The sequence below is a fragment of the Cetorhinus maximus genome, unplaced genomic scaffold (genome assembly GCF_964194155.1).
Source record: "Cetorhinus maximus unplaced genomic scaffold, sCetMax3.hap1.1 HAP1_SCAFFOLD_553, whole genome shotgun sequence".
Lineage (NCBI taxonomy): Eukaryota > Metazoa > Chordata > Chondrichthyes > Lamniformes > Cetorhinidae > Cetorhinus > Cetorhinus maximus.
Window position 1 is genome coordinate 142,239 of NW_027596495.1, and position 16,285 is coordinate 158,523.

Sequence of the window (16,285 nt, forward strand, 5' to 3'; positions counted from 1 at the left end):
ACATCCCCCTAACCCCATCCATCCCACCCCTCCTGCTGTGGATCCTGCGGATTCTGCCAGTGCTCCGGCCATTGCCACCACTCTCTGCATCTGCCTCTTGCACGGGCATTCAATTGTGAACAAAGCCCTTGCTTGGAGAGCATGGAGGAAAGTCTGAGACAAAGTCAGTGACAATCAAGGAAATTATATTTTGATGTTTATTGCTGGAGTCATGGTCCATTAGGGGGTAGGAGGGTATCAAAGAATTGGTGTTCAGCCTACACTAGGGAGAGGTCGGTTCATCAAACAACAGCAGAACAACATCTTTATTCCAGTCTTGTTCAGGTCAACTTTACTTCCAATCTCCACCCTTCCCTCACCTTCAAATGGTCCATCTTTCTTCTCTTCCCTTCCCTTTCTCAACTTCTGTCTCCACTTCTGGGGATAGGTTGCTGACCTATAGTCACAATAAGCCCTAAAGTAAAAGCAAAACCCCAGTTCTAAAGAGGACTCATATTGGACTTGAAACATTAACTGTTTTTCTCTCTCCGCAGATGCTGCCAGACCTGCTGAGTTTTCCAGAATTTTGTTTTTAATTCACTTTAAAACCACTGCCTCCCACAGCTACCTTGACTACACTTCCTCATACCCAGCTGAGAATTATTCTATTCTCCAGTTTCTCTACGTCCACCACCACATCTGTTCTGACAATGCTACCTTCTATATCAGTGCTTCTGATATGGCCTCCTTTCTCCTCAGCCAAGGATTCCTGCGCCCCTCCATGACTGACAGGGCCCTCCACCCATTCCATTTCTCACATGTCTGCTCCAGGCCCTTTCCCCTCCTTCTTAGAATGACAATAGGGTTTCCCCTTGTCCTCACCTTCCAGTTCACCGTCCGCACAATCAATGAATCATCCTCCACCATTACCATCGCCTCCAGCGTGATGCCAACACGAAACACATCTTCCTCTCCCCTCATCTTTCAACATTCCAAAGGGACTGCATCCCCCTGAGAAATTCTTGTCACTGCAACACCTCCTCTTGTTCCCACCGCACCTTCCCATGCAATTACAGGAGATGTAATACCTGTCCTTTTTATCTCCACCCTTTCTGCTTCTTCCATGTACAACAGCAACTTCCTTGCACTCCTTTCAATTTAGCATACTGTAATTGCTGCTCACAATACGGTCTCCTCTATAATGGGTAGGAGACCAAACACAGATTGGATAACCGCTTTGTAGAACAACTCCATTCCGTCTGCAAGCATGAACCACGCACCCCCCACCCCGCGTAAGCTTCCAATCACCTGTCATTTTAATTCCCCGCCCCACTCCCACTCTGTCCTCAGCCTCCTGCACTGTTCCACTGAAACTCGATATAAACCCGAAGGAGCAGGTTTTTTTTTTCTACAGCAGTTGCTGATGATTCAGTTTTCCCTATTTACCTCTCGTTCAGGCCCATCTTTTGTTTCTTTACTTGACCCATTACCATTCCTTTTTGCCTTGTGCCATCATCCCTTTTGCCACTGAATCTCTCCTGACTTCCACCCAATCACGAACATTTAATTTTGTTCTTTCCTCCTCTCACTTGCCCTGCCTCTCTACTTGCTTAAAACCTGTTGCATCTTTACCCTTTCTCAGTTCTGATGATCTGAAACGTTAACTCTGTTTCTGTCTCTACAGATGCTGCCAAACCTGCTGGGTATTTCCGGCATTTCTCTGTTCTATATCAGATTTCCAGCACCTGCACTATTTTGCTTTTTGTGCTGAAATGACCACTTAGCCTAAATCAAAGCAGCACAGATCCAACCCCATCACTTCTAATTTAATCCTTTACCCCCATTTGTACTTTTTTCCTTATTCCCTTGAGATCATTCTCTCTGGTTGTTACGCCTCTTTCATTTCTTCCCTCTCGGGAGACACTGCCCTCTCAAATCCTCAAGCCGTCCGAGGCTCGATTCCCTCTTAGTTGAGCCTACAGCTTACCTTTCTTCTTCCTGTGACATCCTCCGAAGGGCCTACTGAGACACTTGATAAAAGGACAGAGAGAAAGGACGGTATTACATCTCCTATAGTTGCATGGGTAGGTGCAGTGGGAACAAGAGGAGGTGTTACAGTGACAAGAATTTCTCAGGGGGATGCAGTCCCTTTGAAATGCTGAAAGATGAAGGAAGGGGAAGATGGGTTTGGCATCACACTGGAGGTAGTGAAAACGGTGGAGGATGATTCATTGAATGTGCGGACAGTGAATTGGAAGGTGAAGACAAGAGGAAACCCTATTGTAGTTCAAAATAGCCAGCACACACATCAAACAACTATATTTTTTCCTCAAAAACTACCATCCATCCACAAACCAGAAAGTGCCACAAAATGAATTAAAAATGTTCAACATCTATCAGTGACTACATTGCTTTTCATGACACAAATTTTCTCTTGGCACTAACTTTACATTATCAGTAAATAAATCCAAGGGTGAAATGGATATATTGCTATATCCCTTTCCGCCATGAATTTTTGTCCCTTTTCTGAGATTCAGGATTAAAGTTCTAGAAGGCTCTCAGTGCCACAGTGATTCTTAAGGATATGGTAAGTTCCACCGCATGACAATTAGAAGGATGCCATTGTATGCCTGGCAAAATCTATCAGAAGTCATGATTCCTACCAAAATCAAAACAACTAGAGTCCCACAGGGGAGATGGTGGCATAGTGGTCACATCAATGGACTAGTAATTCAGAGGCACAGGGACACAGCAGTCGTGGCAGCTGATGGAATTTAAAGTTCAATAAATAACCTGGGATCGAAAGCTCTCACAGTGATGGTGACCATGAAACCAACATCAATTTGGTTCACTCATGTCCTTCAGGGAAGGAAATCTGCTGTTCTTATCTGGTCTGGTCCACATGTGACTCCAGAACCACAGCAATGTGGTTCATTTGTCAACTGCCCTCTGAAATGGTCTAGCAAGTCGCTCAGTTCAAGGGCAATTTGCCAGCGACAAATCCAGCCACATCCCATGAAGGAATTTTTTTCAATTTTTAGGTCATCGCCGTCTAAGTGCCATGCTGAGTGATGTAAGGTGACTCTAGTCTTCCAAACCTTCCAATCATAGCAACAGTGGATGATCATTGTTGTAGTTCTGGCTAAGCCAGTCTTTAATGTTGTCTAGCAGCTTCCTTCGCTGTCGGCCTCTTGTTCTTCTTCCGTTAATCCTTCTGGTGGTGATTAGTTTAGTTAATGGATTCCAAAACAGGATAGCAATGGTAGGATTGTCAGGGTTACTTTCAGTGCCACACATTAGTCAGGACAAAATAAGCCAGACCACGGGGCAAACACTCCACTGTCACTGCAGTCTGTGGGGTGGGGGAGGGACACAGGAGGCTCAAAATTCAGAGGCATTAGGATTGGTTCTGGGACAGAAGTACTATAAGGATTGGGTACTTCAGATCAGAACTGAGATCAATATCTTTGAGAGAAAATTAAAAAAGCTTTTGTGGCATGTGTTTAAATTAATATTTGGGGTTAGGATTGCCAGCACTCCCAGAACGGCCAGGAGACTCCTGGAATCGGCATCAATCTCCCAGTGGCCAAAGAAAGCCTTTCAGGAGATTTTAAAACAATATTTCATTGATGCCATGGAGTGAGTTGGGCCTGTTTGGTTCACAGTATCATCTCTCCCAAAACAAGGGAGGAGGGTCACACAGCGCTGGCTGGAAAATATAGTCTCTATATTCCTGCGTGGAGGAGAGCAGGGAATTGGCCACACAGCAGACTACAACTCCCAGAGGACACTGCGCCCAGGGCCAGGGGTTGGGGAATCGGTGACATGACTTGTCACAAGTGAAACGCCAGAAGTTAAGGGCGAGAGATGCTGGATACAGCTGTGACAGAGGGTAAGTAGCAGCTCAATTGAGATTGAGATTTTCTTGTCATTGATGTTTCCGGTATTTCTTCCCCACCCCCACCCCAAGTCATTGCGCATCAATAGCAGTAAGAGGTGATGGTGCAAGATTTGTATTAATGCATCTCTGTTCATAGCCAACTCATAAACCTAGAACCCATTCGCAACACGCCATTGGGTTCCATGATGTCACTTCCGCCGATGTCTCCCAGAATGTGTCAAGCCGGCAACCCTAACTGGGGTGGAGTTGGGGGGGGGAAATCTGAGAGAATCAAATAAGTACTTTCATAGGTAAAGGTGCACATTGCAACAAGGAGGTTGAAAATGCTAAATGGGACAAGACAGTAAAAAATTCTCAAGGTGGAGAAGGCAAAAAGAGTTGACAGGCCAAGGGAATCAAAACTAAAGAATTTTATATAAAAGCACCGAGTGTAATAAATGGAATTGGGGGTTGGGAGTCGCTGATTAAAATTAATTGGCCTTTATAAGTGGTGGCGTATTTCCCAACCCCTCAGTTTTCAGTGATCGAATCTTCTATAATTATGATCCCACAGCAAACTTGACAGGATGAACTCAAAGGGTTAGTTGATTTGTACACTCAAAACTGTGTTCATACAGTAAAAGAGCGACAGAGAAAATAAATATTTACAGTGCAGAAACCACAGAGAAAAGAAATATTGGGCAGAATATTACGCTCGGCGTGCGGGTGTGCGCCTGACACGCCCAAGCGTAAAATGATAAGGGATGATGTCGGGCGTACGCTGATATTTCATTCGGCGGGCATGTGCCAAAGTCGGTCATGCGCCTGCCGATAACTGAAAGGCCTATTAAGGCCATTAACAACCTAATTAAATTCTAATTTACGCTGCCTGTCCAACCTTACGTTTGGTGGGCAGGCGAAAAGACCAAGCAGCCTTAACATTTTTTAGGAAACCTGATCCACGAGCAGGTTGAGGTTTCCTAAAGCAAATAAACATTAAATAGAAACTTTATTTGTGAATTAAAAACATGTCCCAGCTCATGTGACAGAGTCACATAATGGGACATATTTTACTAAATTTTTATTCTCATTTTTGTTTTACACACGCTTCAATCTCCCTGAGGCAGCTCCGTGCCTCAGGGGGATTGAAGCGCTCTTTATCGCGCAAAGTGAGTGCTAGGCCCGGCTCTCCCTCCTCCCCCCACCGCCCACACAGGCATCACTCAGCACTGCTGCTCGCGATCCAAGCAGGGGGGCCCTTAATTGGCCCTCTGGCGTGAAATTGCAGTGCGGAGCTGATCGCGGGCAGCAATCAGCTTCCCGACCATCCCCGCTGAGCACCCCAGCCAAGGGCAAATTCCTGCCCACTGTTTCACATGGGTTCCAGAGTCCAGAATCAAACTCCAATGAGGTAATCCTTCACGGTGGTCAGTGAGCTGAAAACTGATGCTGGATTAATCCCTTTTCTGGTGGTGTTGACTTCACACGATGAGATAGGCATGCAGAGGTTAATCAGTCTTGTAGGCATAGTACAGAATTTCCAGCAGAAGCAGTGTGGATGGGGCTTGGTGTCCAACCTGGGCCAGAGCTCCTTGTCTGTGAGGCTGCTGGTCAGACGATAAAAAGGAAGACTGAGACTTTGCAGTTCAGCAAGGCAATATTACTGGTTCCACCAGCTACAGGCCAACATCACATGACTCCCACCTATCCTCTTTGACAAAGCACATGTATCCCTCATCAAGGTCCCTGAGATTGCTGAATATCATAACCATTAAGAATTGAAAGGAAGGTTGCGAGCCCTTTGTCTTAGCAGACCAGCAGACACCTGTTGGCCAGGCTGAGTTATGAAATGCAGATGGCCTTTGTATAGCTCTCTTTGAATTAGGTCTGTGCAGCCCATAGAGGGGTGGGAGGGTCATTAATGGTTCTTCAGGGATAATTATGTAAGAGTTTCCCAGATATTGTCAGGTATCTTCTCTTGTTCAGGGCCACAGATTCAGCCATTTTTAGGTCTTTGTCCAGTTTTAAATTTTTTTTAGAGGCAATGAGTAAATCTCTATACTTCCTTTTATAAAATATATATACAGGATGAGGTCTTAGTCCCTCACATACTCAAAGGCATTATATGACAAAAAATATTTCTTTTCACAAAGAATTTCCTTCCATTTGCTTTACTTTACTTGGCTTGGCTCTAGTTTAATTAGATTTACAATTTTTGCTACAAGATTTCTACTAATCATTCTTTACATCCTCAGTGTCACTCGCAAAATCCTCAGGATCAAAATCTAAATCTACACCTATTTCCTCAATGTTTGTTAATATATTCCATCATCGGTGTAAAAAAGACGACATCTATATCATCACTCCTTACATTTGCAGAGTCACCGTTTGCATTTTCAGTGTCTGTTGAAACATTATCTTGGCTCGAGTAGGAAGAATTTCTAATGTAGTCTATTAAGAAATAATTAAGAGAGATTTTTTGGCGACCCTACTCAGCTGTTATATTTTCTGATGTTTTTCAAGAAGAGTTTTGATTTTGTTGTTGTCCCCGTTAGAAGAACACTCAATGGGTCAGCTGGCTCAATTAAGGGTAGCAATCGTACTTTGCTATTTGTGCACCACATTGAAGGTGGCCCTTTTATCCACTTTTGTGCACCAGAATGTTCATATACTTCGGATCTACTATCAATATCATAGTCTGTGTCTGACTCATAATTATAAGGAGGATGATAGATGAAAGGCTTCCTTATAGTCTCTTTTTTGCAGCACTGGTTCATCTTGCTCTCTGCTGCTCTCCATCAACCTTTTTGCTCTTCATCTTTGCTGGCTTTGTGTTCCCCCTGTCACTTTCCCTTACAACGTATGAATGTACAGTGTCTCAGAGCCTAACTTGCATGAAACAAATAAAATGAGAAAAAAAACCAAATTAAATATGAAAGAAACTCGTGGATTTATGATGTAATTTGTTGCATTCTATTTTGGAATGTGTAATTCAGGCTTGTTAAAGCAGGTCTGAGCTATGGCGTCAGTGGGGACATTGTATTATAATTCATTGCTCATTCACTGAGTACAGGAGACTTGAGGAGCCAGTCTTTCCTTAACTTAGGTTTATTCACATAACCAAGTGAACACAGGCACAGACTCCCTTTCCCTACCCCCAAACACCACCCCCACCCCAGGCCGGTTCTTATATATACTTACAAATAATGCCCTAACCTTTCCCCAATTAGTAACAACTGCTGACACTTAGAACTAGAGCATGCACTTCATTGCAACAGGGTTGCAAAATTAACACAATGCAGACAGGGCTGAGGGATCCCCTGCTAGAAGGCCAAAACCCACTGATGGGGTCATTGATGTCAATTCCCTATGACAAGCGCCTTTTCCAAGGTATCATCCCTACCAAATTTGTTTTTCCTCAGCGGTCCATTCATGGAGTACTGGAATCACCTGGTTTCACCCCTACATGCCCCAGAAAGTCTTCCACACTGATTTCCTCTCATCAACCCACGTCTTCAACTCTGGTCAGCACCCAGGCTCCAAGCTTAGCTCTCTACTATTCCTCATCCAGAAGCTTGGGAACATAAAAGCATGGGGTCAACTTTCATATGTGTACTGACGACATATGTATCCTGTCCACCACTACCTTTGATGCCATGACTGCTACGATGCTGTCTAAAATTAAGCCATGGCTGAGCCAGACTTTTCACAGCTCAATATTAGCAAGACTGAAGCCATCCCATTCAGCACCTGCCAGAACCACCTCACCTTAATCCTGTCCTGTTCAAGCTCAAGCTAATAGTGTGAATTTTTAGTGTTTGTTTCAACATCGAGCTGCAGTTCAAAACCCTTGATTCTGGGCCTATTTTACTGTTGGAAAGAAAGAAAGAAAGAAGCTTTAATGATCTCAGGACATCCTAAAGCACCTCACAGCCATTCCCTAGTTCATTCCTCATGGCAATGCCTTGACCAGAGTTAACCTGCCTAGTTTGAATTTAAACAAAAGCTTGGAAGTTAACTGTTCCCTAGTATTCTCCATGGCAAAGCCTCTACCAGCATCCGCTTGCCAACCAATCAGCATCCAATTCTCATGCAGTATAAATTGCCGTTCCCTTTGAGATTTGGTATTCTTGCAAATCTATCTTGATGAGTGCAAGATGAAAAGCATGTATCTCTTTTTCAGCAATACTCAAGTTCTGTATTACCAAGCGACTATCTTACCTGAAAGGTGGTGTTATCGATGGTGCAGCGCTCCTTCAGTAAAGTACTTTATGAAAAAGCTTTGCAATGTTCTAATCCAGAGGCAAGAGTGGTGCCACTGAGCTAAGGCTAACACTTTAATGTGCTGCCCAACTTCCTCTCACCCACCCACCCCAATCCCATGGAAACAGTCTGGCATTCCTTAGCGCATGTCGAGCACCCCCCGCCCACTGAAGACCAATGGCAGTGGATTGAGGTACTTAAGTGGATATTAATTAGGTGGGAAGGCTGTCCACATGTAATTGGAGTGGAGGGGGGTAAAACAGCAGGTCCCCACCTGCCACCCTCCCACCTGATTAAATGGCACCCCACTGCCAAACATGGGAGAGCATTAAACTCTGCCCAGTGAAAATAACTATCTGTATCAAGCTCTCATTTATTAATGCTCATTTCCATGCATTTGGCTCAAAAGGGGAACTATTTCTAAAAGATCACTTAAGTATTGATTAATGTCTGAGAGTACTATGCAATTTGAGTATTACATGTCTAAAACACTACAGGGGTAAATGGTGAATTAGGCCTTGATACCAACTGATAATTTTGGGTGTGAATAGTCTGGTCAGTTGACTGGTACGGGGAATAGTACAGGAAAATTCTATGGTGCAATCAAATAAGATTTAGCTGATTAGTATATCCACACTAGTAAGAAAGAAATATTGCTAAGTGGAACAGCACTTGCTTGGATTGTTGGCAAGTTCAGGGAAATTCCATGCTCCCTGGCTTGTCCGAGGGAAAGTTTCCAGCTCACACTGAAGCAACTACTGCAGTACATTTTTTACACCTACTCAAATGTCAGGAGCAGCTTTATTATAGTATTAACTCTAAGGTACAAAGATAAACTTCAAAATATTTTTACATTTAACATGTAATGCTTCCCCCTCCTATTCTCACAACAGGCATCATTTAACCACTTTTTTCCACTTAAGTAGTTGTATCTGTTTTAATTTTTTTTTCAATCTAATTTATTTTAAAATCCTGAATGCCCTTGCTTTCTGTTTCCATAATCCATTTTGGAGGTGGAGGCAGTTTGCAGAAAAACAAATTTTAAGTCAGTTCAAAGTAGACCTATAGTCAAGTGGAAGCTCAAAATTTGAAGACAGACATGTTTGCTTCAGAGATGATCAGGTTAAGCTCTGGTGCATAAGGATGCATCAAAGCGGAAGGGTCAAGATTTTAAACCTACTATGCTGCGCCCAATCATGTCCAGAAGTTACTCATCTGCAGCCAAGATTTAATACTAGGTTCAAGGCCAGATCAACACACAACTGAAAGTCTCCTAATCATGAAATATCAGTGAACTCACTTGGAGAGCTATAGGAGTAGCTTGTGGGAAGACTGGAAAATGCAAACTAGTGCAGCAGTAGATGCATTTTTTAAGTTAAAATTAAAGCAAAATCTTCTATGTTATACCCAATTTAAGTGTCCCTCAATCGCCTGGCACCAAAGTCTGCCCAGCCTTATTTACATTAGAGAACAAAATCACGCCTGAAGTCAATAAGCCAGGCGACCATTTGCTTCACACTCCCATCCACATCTGTGCTTGAACGAACGCTGATGGAATTTGAAAAATTGTTCTGAAGGACACTTTGATGACGACAAATTGATTTATATTGAAAAGGAAGTCAACAGACAGACACACAAGGTAAAGCAAACTTGTTAGTTATGAACAGAAAGCATCCAGCAATCACTGGGTTAACTTAATCTCGCCAAATATTAACATAAACAAAGGCAAAAAAAATGTAAGTGGAGAAAAATGCACAGCTCAGTTCAACACAGTATAGTTATATGGATTACTCCTCACAAAGAAAACCAATTACACCAGAACCCAAACCCTGCAACGTCACACACACACAGTTTTACACATGGTAGGATGTGTAGCATCGAGCAACTACACCAGTTTCCTTTTAAGCAAATCAAATCGTGCCCTATTCTCATCAATATCCAGTTATAAGCAGATTTAATTCAATTTTGACGGTCAATATGGGTATAAACATTTTTGCAAAACGCTGTACCTGACAGACGTAGCGAATCAAAAATGATGTGCTGCAGATCTGCCACAAAAATAGGATATTCTCAGCTCCTTACAAACAGGCATGCACATCCACTCAAACAACAGCCGAGATTTGCAAATTCAGATTGGCGTTCTGCCACATCTTTGTAAACTGTTCACCAGATCCCATTGAAAACACGTTGCACTGACACATCTCGGCATCTGCAAAATGTGTTTCGAAGAGGCTCAGAGAATTAAATGCTACAAGGCACTCAAAACTGATGGTCTACCTAAAATTCTGAACACAAACTCTTCTGCCCAGAGCATGTTGCATGCATGCTCAGAATGCCCCTCATAGTCATTATTTAGACAGTGCAGGCTGGAGCGCCTTAACGCTAAACAATACAAGTTAATCTCAAGTAGGTTAAAAACAATGCCATGTGATGGCTCAGAGGCTGCTTCGAAGCACTTCGTAAAATCCAGTTTGACACTACACTGGATTTTGTGCTGTATGCAGTCAAAGTGCAGTTGCCAACCCTCCAGGATTGTCCTGGAGTTTCCAGACACTGAAGTTTAATCCCCAAGACACTGCTGCAATCAACTCTGGAAAAAATTTATAGAAGCATTAAAAATAAATGACATTTTTCCCCTATTTGTTTTCCACATTTCTATTTATATTAGTTAGAAAATATCAGAGATGGGGTAAAATAGGTTGCTTTGGCTGACAGTCAAGAATCTTCCAATATGATAATGAGGGTTAATATGTTAATTATATTGTTAAGACACACAGGTGAAGGGCATTGTTTAATTAAATACTTAGAGCACTTATAAAGAGAGAATGCAGGCAGCCGAAGGGGTCATCTGGCCCAACTGTCTGTTCCTCTGCTGTGGCTATGTTCGCGGCCAGGTGGCCCTGGAGAGGGAGCACGCGGTGTCCATCAGTATGCTAGAGGCCTTCTGCGATCGGTGGGTACCATGGGGGCTAGGATGCATCATCACCCCCGGTAATGAGATTTTGATTTAATTTTTGAAAGTTTCCTTTCGCGTTTTTGTTTTAGTTACAGTGCCCCACCAGAAGCTGTTACTCCCTCCTGATTTATCAATTTTTAGTTTAATTTGTTGATTTTGTTTCTCAAAAAGATTATAAAGAGAGAATGCTGGTACACTGGGTTGGTAGGTACGAAGCAGGTATATGTAATGCTGCATTCTGCGAATAAACTATTAAGAAAAGTCTAGTTTCATACTTCAACTGGCTTGGGATTAGATTAACAAAGAGACTGTAGGAAGGCAATACGCTGAGAGACTGGACATGTTGGGACACCAATGGGGGTGCAGAGGGGTGCAATTGGATTCAGGCGGTCATGTAATGAAATCTCCAAGAAAATGTCCAGTGTCGACAACCCTAGGCCCAGCTAAAGTGTAAAGTTCTCAGTTCTGGGAGGTCTCCCAGATCTTCAATCTGTGTTCAGCTGGGCCCTGACTTTTGCTTAGTTTTGAAAGAGAAATTGTTTGGCAGAAAAGTTCAATCAGCAACAAAGAAAAATCCCCCTTCATTTCTGACACACCAAAAGAAGATTTTTTCACCTAAACTAAAGGGATTTTTGGATGCCAGTAAAACCAAAACTCATTAAAAAATTTACATTGGGACTTTGCAAAACGTAAGAAGTGGTCTTTATCTCATGCGAAAAGACCTACAATATACCTACAAATGCTGACAGTTAATAGAACTGCACAGGGAGTCCTATAGCCTGTCGATGAACTACTTAAAGTAAATATTACGTTAACAATTTCAATATTTATTTATAACTAGTCACTGCCCATTGCAGCTTCATTAAGAATCTCTGCTCTTCCTGCCAACAATGCCGCACAGTCCAACTCTTGTTCCTCTTTTAAAACCATACTTGCAAGTATAAAGTAGTTCATCATAAAATCAAAAATCATGAGATCTATAAATGCTACAAGCTCTACAGTTAATTCAATCATTTAAATGTTCCTACTTCTCTACTTGGAAGAACAGATACTACCCCCGCTCCATCATCTCAAAGTATCAAAAATAATACGCAATGTTTCATGCATTAAATCATTTAATCAATGGTCCTAACACAAACACAAAGTAACCTATCACCCGTGCAACCAGACAGCACACTTCTGAACCATTACAATTTCATCTAGACCATAGAAGTAACCTTGAGAATATTTTAACACCTAATTGTCTGGAGTTTGCCTAAGTAGAGGTACAAAATTATTACATCATTTTACAATTGTACCCATTTGTATTTCTAAGTGGAAAATATGGTTAACTTTCAGGGGCTTTACCCATGAACTCTTAATGCAGAAGGATTCTTTCTCACTCACCTCCCCAGGACTTCCGCCCATATATTTGCTTAACAAGTGTGGTCAAGTGTTAAGCAGCAGGAAACCGCAGTTCACGTGTTAATGGTAACGCAGCACTAACAAAGACAACTTGGAAGGTGTAATGTGTTCAGTGTTTTTCTATGAAGTCTCACTTTAAGCGCTATTATAATACAACCATATAAAAATAAACTCCACTGAGATTGTTTTTCACCACCAGCATTTATATTCTGCTGCTTTCACAGTTTGCAAAATGCAGACATAAATTTCACACGGATATATGAATTTGGGGGATTAAGAAAAGATAAAGAGGCCAAAAGCAAACAATAGTTGTACCATGTTCGCCCTGAAATTAGAATCACATTTTAGCAAACTAACAGAAGCCACCATGGAAAATTTAAGGCGTGCTAACTGTGCTAACAGTTTGCAGGCAAAGGCCAGTGATGGCAGTGGCTAAGTGAGTAGGGAGAGCACAAACTACATTATGAGACTGGCCCAGGATAAGACATAACACAAGGAGTAGTAACATGCATTAGCAACCAGACAATACCTTGATGCTGCCAGACCTGCTGAGTTTTTCCAGGTATTTTTGTTTTTGTTTTGGATTACCTTAACTTATACTGATAAAATACCTGCAAATTCAGTCTGATTCAAGACCACTCTTTCAGCACGTTCTGTCTCCTGGACCTAACTCTTTTGGCCAATGAGATTCCAACTCTGGTTCCACTCATACAAACCTCTTGATTTTTGATCTTTCAGACCTGCCCCTTGCAGTTAATAGTTTAAAGTTGTCGTCTCTCTAACCTCTTTTGCTTTCTCTCTCCATTCTGTGTTGTGTCTGGTCCCCAACTTGTTTGTTTTAATTTAAATTGGCTTGTTTTGGCTTCTCTTTCCTCCCCTTTTTGGGTTCACTCTCCAAAGAGAAGACATTTTCAAGCATCTTTCTTTTAAAAAAAAACTGAAGTTCAAAAGAACTTTTAAAAAGACTCAGCTATCAAATTTACAGGTAATACAACTACATAACACTTCAATTCTCCAAACAGGATAGTTACAGCAGGCAACTCTTTTTTTAAAAAAAATGTTTTCAACTGCTGCTTTTAGCACTCATATTCAAAGGGACAGCAAAATAGTTTTTCTTCAATCCCACCCTAAAAGTGTCATAGAAGATGTACTAAATTTACTTATTACATTACTTGATATTCACAATATAGAAACAAACCTAAACTGATCCATGTTTGTACATGTGGTTCTTCAAAAATTACTTCATCTCATTATATCAATGTACCCCGGTTTCCTCCTCCCTCATGTACATACCTAACTTCCCCTTAAATATATCAATGCTATTTACTTCCTGTATCCAAGTTACACATTCTAACCAGTTTCCCCTGAATTCCTGATTGGGTTTATTTTAAACCAATAACCCCTAGTCTTGGACTGCCCAAAAGTGGAAACATCTGTATATCTATCCTATTAAACCCCTTCACAATGTCAAATTTTTTTTTTTTTTTTGTAAAAATATACTTTATTCATAAAATATCTTCAATCACATTCAAAACCATTTCAAAAACAACATTACAAGGGTACAATCCAGGTTAAAATTTTACAAAATGTATCACCAGGTGCATCAGTACAAACAATATTACAATCATTTACAGCCTTTCATTTTGATCTGTACAGCCCGAGGGGCTCTAAACAGTTCCCAGTCTCTCGGTGCGCTGTGGTAGAAAGGTCTTAGACAGCGACCCTTCCCCATTGCGCCTTTGCGGCAGCTGACCCAAGCTTTAGTGCGTCCCTCAGCACGTAGTCCTGGACTTTGGATTGTGCCAGTCCGCAACAATCGGTCGGGGACAACTCTTTGTGCTGGAAGACCAACAAGTTTCGGGCAGACCAAAGCGCCTCTTTCACCGAGTTGATGATCCTCCAGCTGCAGTTGATGTTTGTCTCGGTGTGTGTCCCTGGGAACAGCCCGTAGAGCACAGAGTCCTGTGTCACAGAACTGCTCGGGATGAACCTCGACAGCAACCACTGCATCTCTCTCCAGACTTTCTTTGCAAAGGCACAATCCACAAGGAGGTGAACAACGGTCTCTTCCCCACCACAGCCACCTCGAGGGCAACGTGCAGAGGGGGTGAGCCTCCTGGCGTGTAGGAAGGATCTGACGGGGAGGGCCTTTCTCACCACCAGCCAAGCTACGTCTTGGTGCTTGTTGGAAAGTTCTGGCGATGAGGCATTCTGCCAAATGACTTTGATAGTCTGCTCGGGGAACCATCCCACAGGGTCCACCCTCTCCTTTTCCCTCAGGGCCTCTAGGACGTTACGTGCTGACCACTGCCTGATGGACTTGTGGTCAAAGGTGTTTTTCTGCATAAATTTTTCCACCAGGGACAGGTGGTACGGCACGGTCCAACTACTTGGAGCGTTCCGCGGCAGCGTGGCCAGACCCATCCTTCGCAACACCGGGGACAGGTAGAACCTCAGCACGTAGTGACACTTGGTGTTTGCGTACTGAGGGTCTACGCACCGCTTGATGCAGCCGCACACAAAGGTGGCCATCAGTATGAGGGCGATGTTGGGCACGTTTTTTCCCCCTTTATCTAGAGGCTTGTACATCGCGTCCCTGCGGACACGATCCATTTTCGACCTCCAGATAAAGCGGAAGATGGCTCGAGTGATCGCCGTCGCGCAGGAGTCTGGAATGGGCCAGATCTGCGCCACGTACAGCAACAGCGAGAGTACCTCACACCTGATGACCAGGTTCTTTCCCGCAATGGAGAGGGAGCGTCGCTCCCACATGCCCAGTTTCCTTTTCACCATAGCCACTCGCTCCTTCCAGTTTCTAACGCATGCCCCGGTCCCTCCGAACCATATCCCCAGCACCTTCAGGCCGTCAGCCCTGACAGTGAAGGGGACAAAGGATCGGTCAGCCCAGTTCCCAAAGAACATGGCCTCGCTCTTCCCACGATTTACCTTGGCTCCTGAGGCCAGTTCGAACTGGTCGCAGATGTGCATCAGTCTGCGCACCGACAGCGGATCCGAGCAGAAGACGGCGACGTCGTCCATGTACAGGGAGGCTTTTACCTGAGTGCTTCCACTGCCTGGGATCGTCACTCCTCTTATGCCCGGATCCTTCCTGATGGACTCGGCAAAGGGTTCTATGCAGCACACGAAAAGGACAGGCGAGAGAGGGCAGCCCTGCCTGACTCCAGATTTAATCGGAAAGCTATCTGTTTCCCACCCATTGATTGAGACTGCGCTACTGATGTTAGTGTAGAGCAGTTGGATCCAATTTCGAATTCCCTCCCCAAACCCCATTTTGGAGAGCACATCCCCCATGTAGGTGTGCGATATTCTGTCAAAGGCCTTCTCCTGATCCAAGCTGATGAGGCAGGTATCCACACCCCTGTCCTGTACATAGGCAATCGTATCCCTGAGCAGCGCCAGGCTGTCAGAGATCTTCCTGCCTGGCACAGAGCAGGTCTGGTCAGGGTGAATCACCAATTCCAGAGCGGATTTGACCCGATTGGCGATGACCTTGGACAGAATCTTATAGTCCATATTCAACAGTGAAATGGGTCGCCAATTTCTAATTTCCTCCCTTTCCCCCTTGTGCTTGTAGATGAGGGTGATGATGCCCTTCCTCATGGATTCTGACATACTACCGGCCAGGAGCATACTCTCGTACACCCCTAGCAGGTCTGGGCCGATCAAGTCCCACAGAGCCGAATACAACTCCGCCGGCAAGCCGTCGCTTCCGGGAGTTTTACTCTTCTCGAAGGACTCGAGGGCCTTAGTCAGTTCATCAGGAGTTAGCGGTTTGTCTAGGC

General features: G+C 43.5%; 1 protein-coding gene across 5 annotated transcripts in view; it reads right to left on the minus strand.

Moving 5' to 3' along the window:
• Window positions 1-16,285, minus strand: part of LOC144674097 (tyrosine-protein kinase JAK2-like) — a 230,731-nt gene that overhangs the window by 138,773 nt on the left and 75,673 nt on the right. The gene's annotated exons all lie outside the window — the stretch shown is intronic.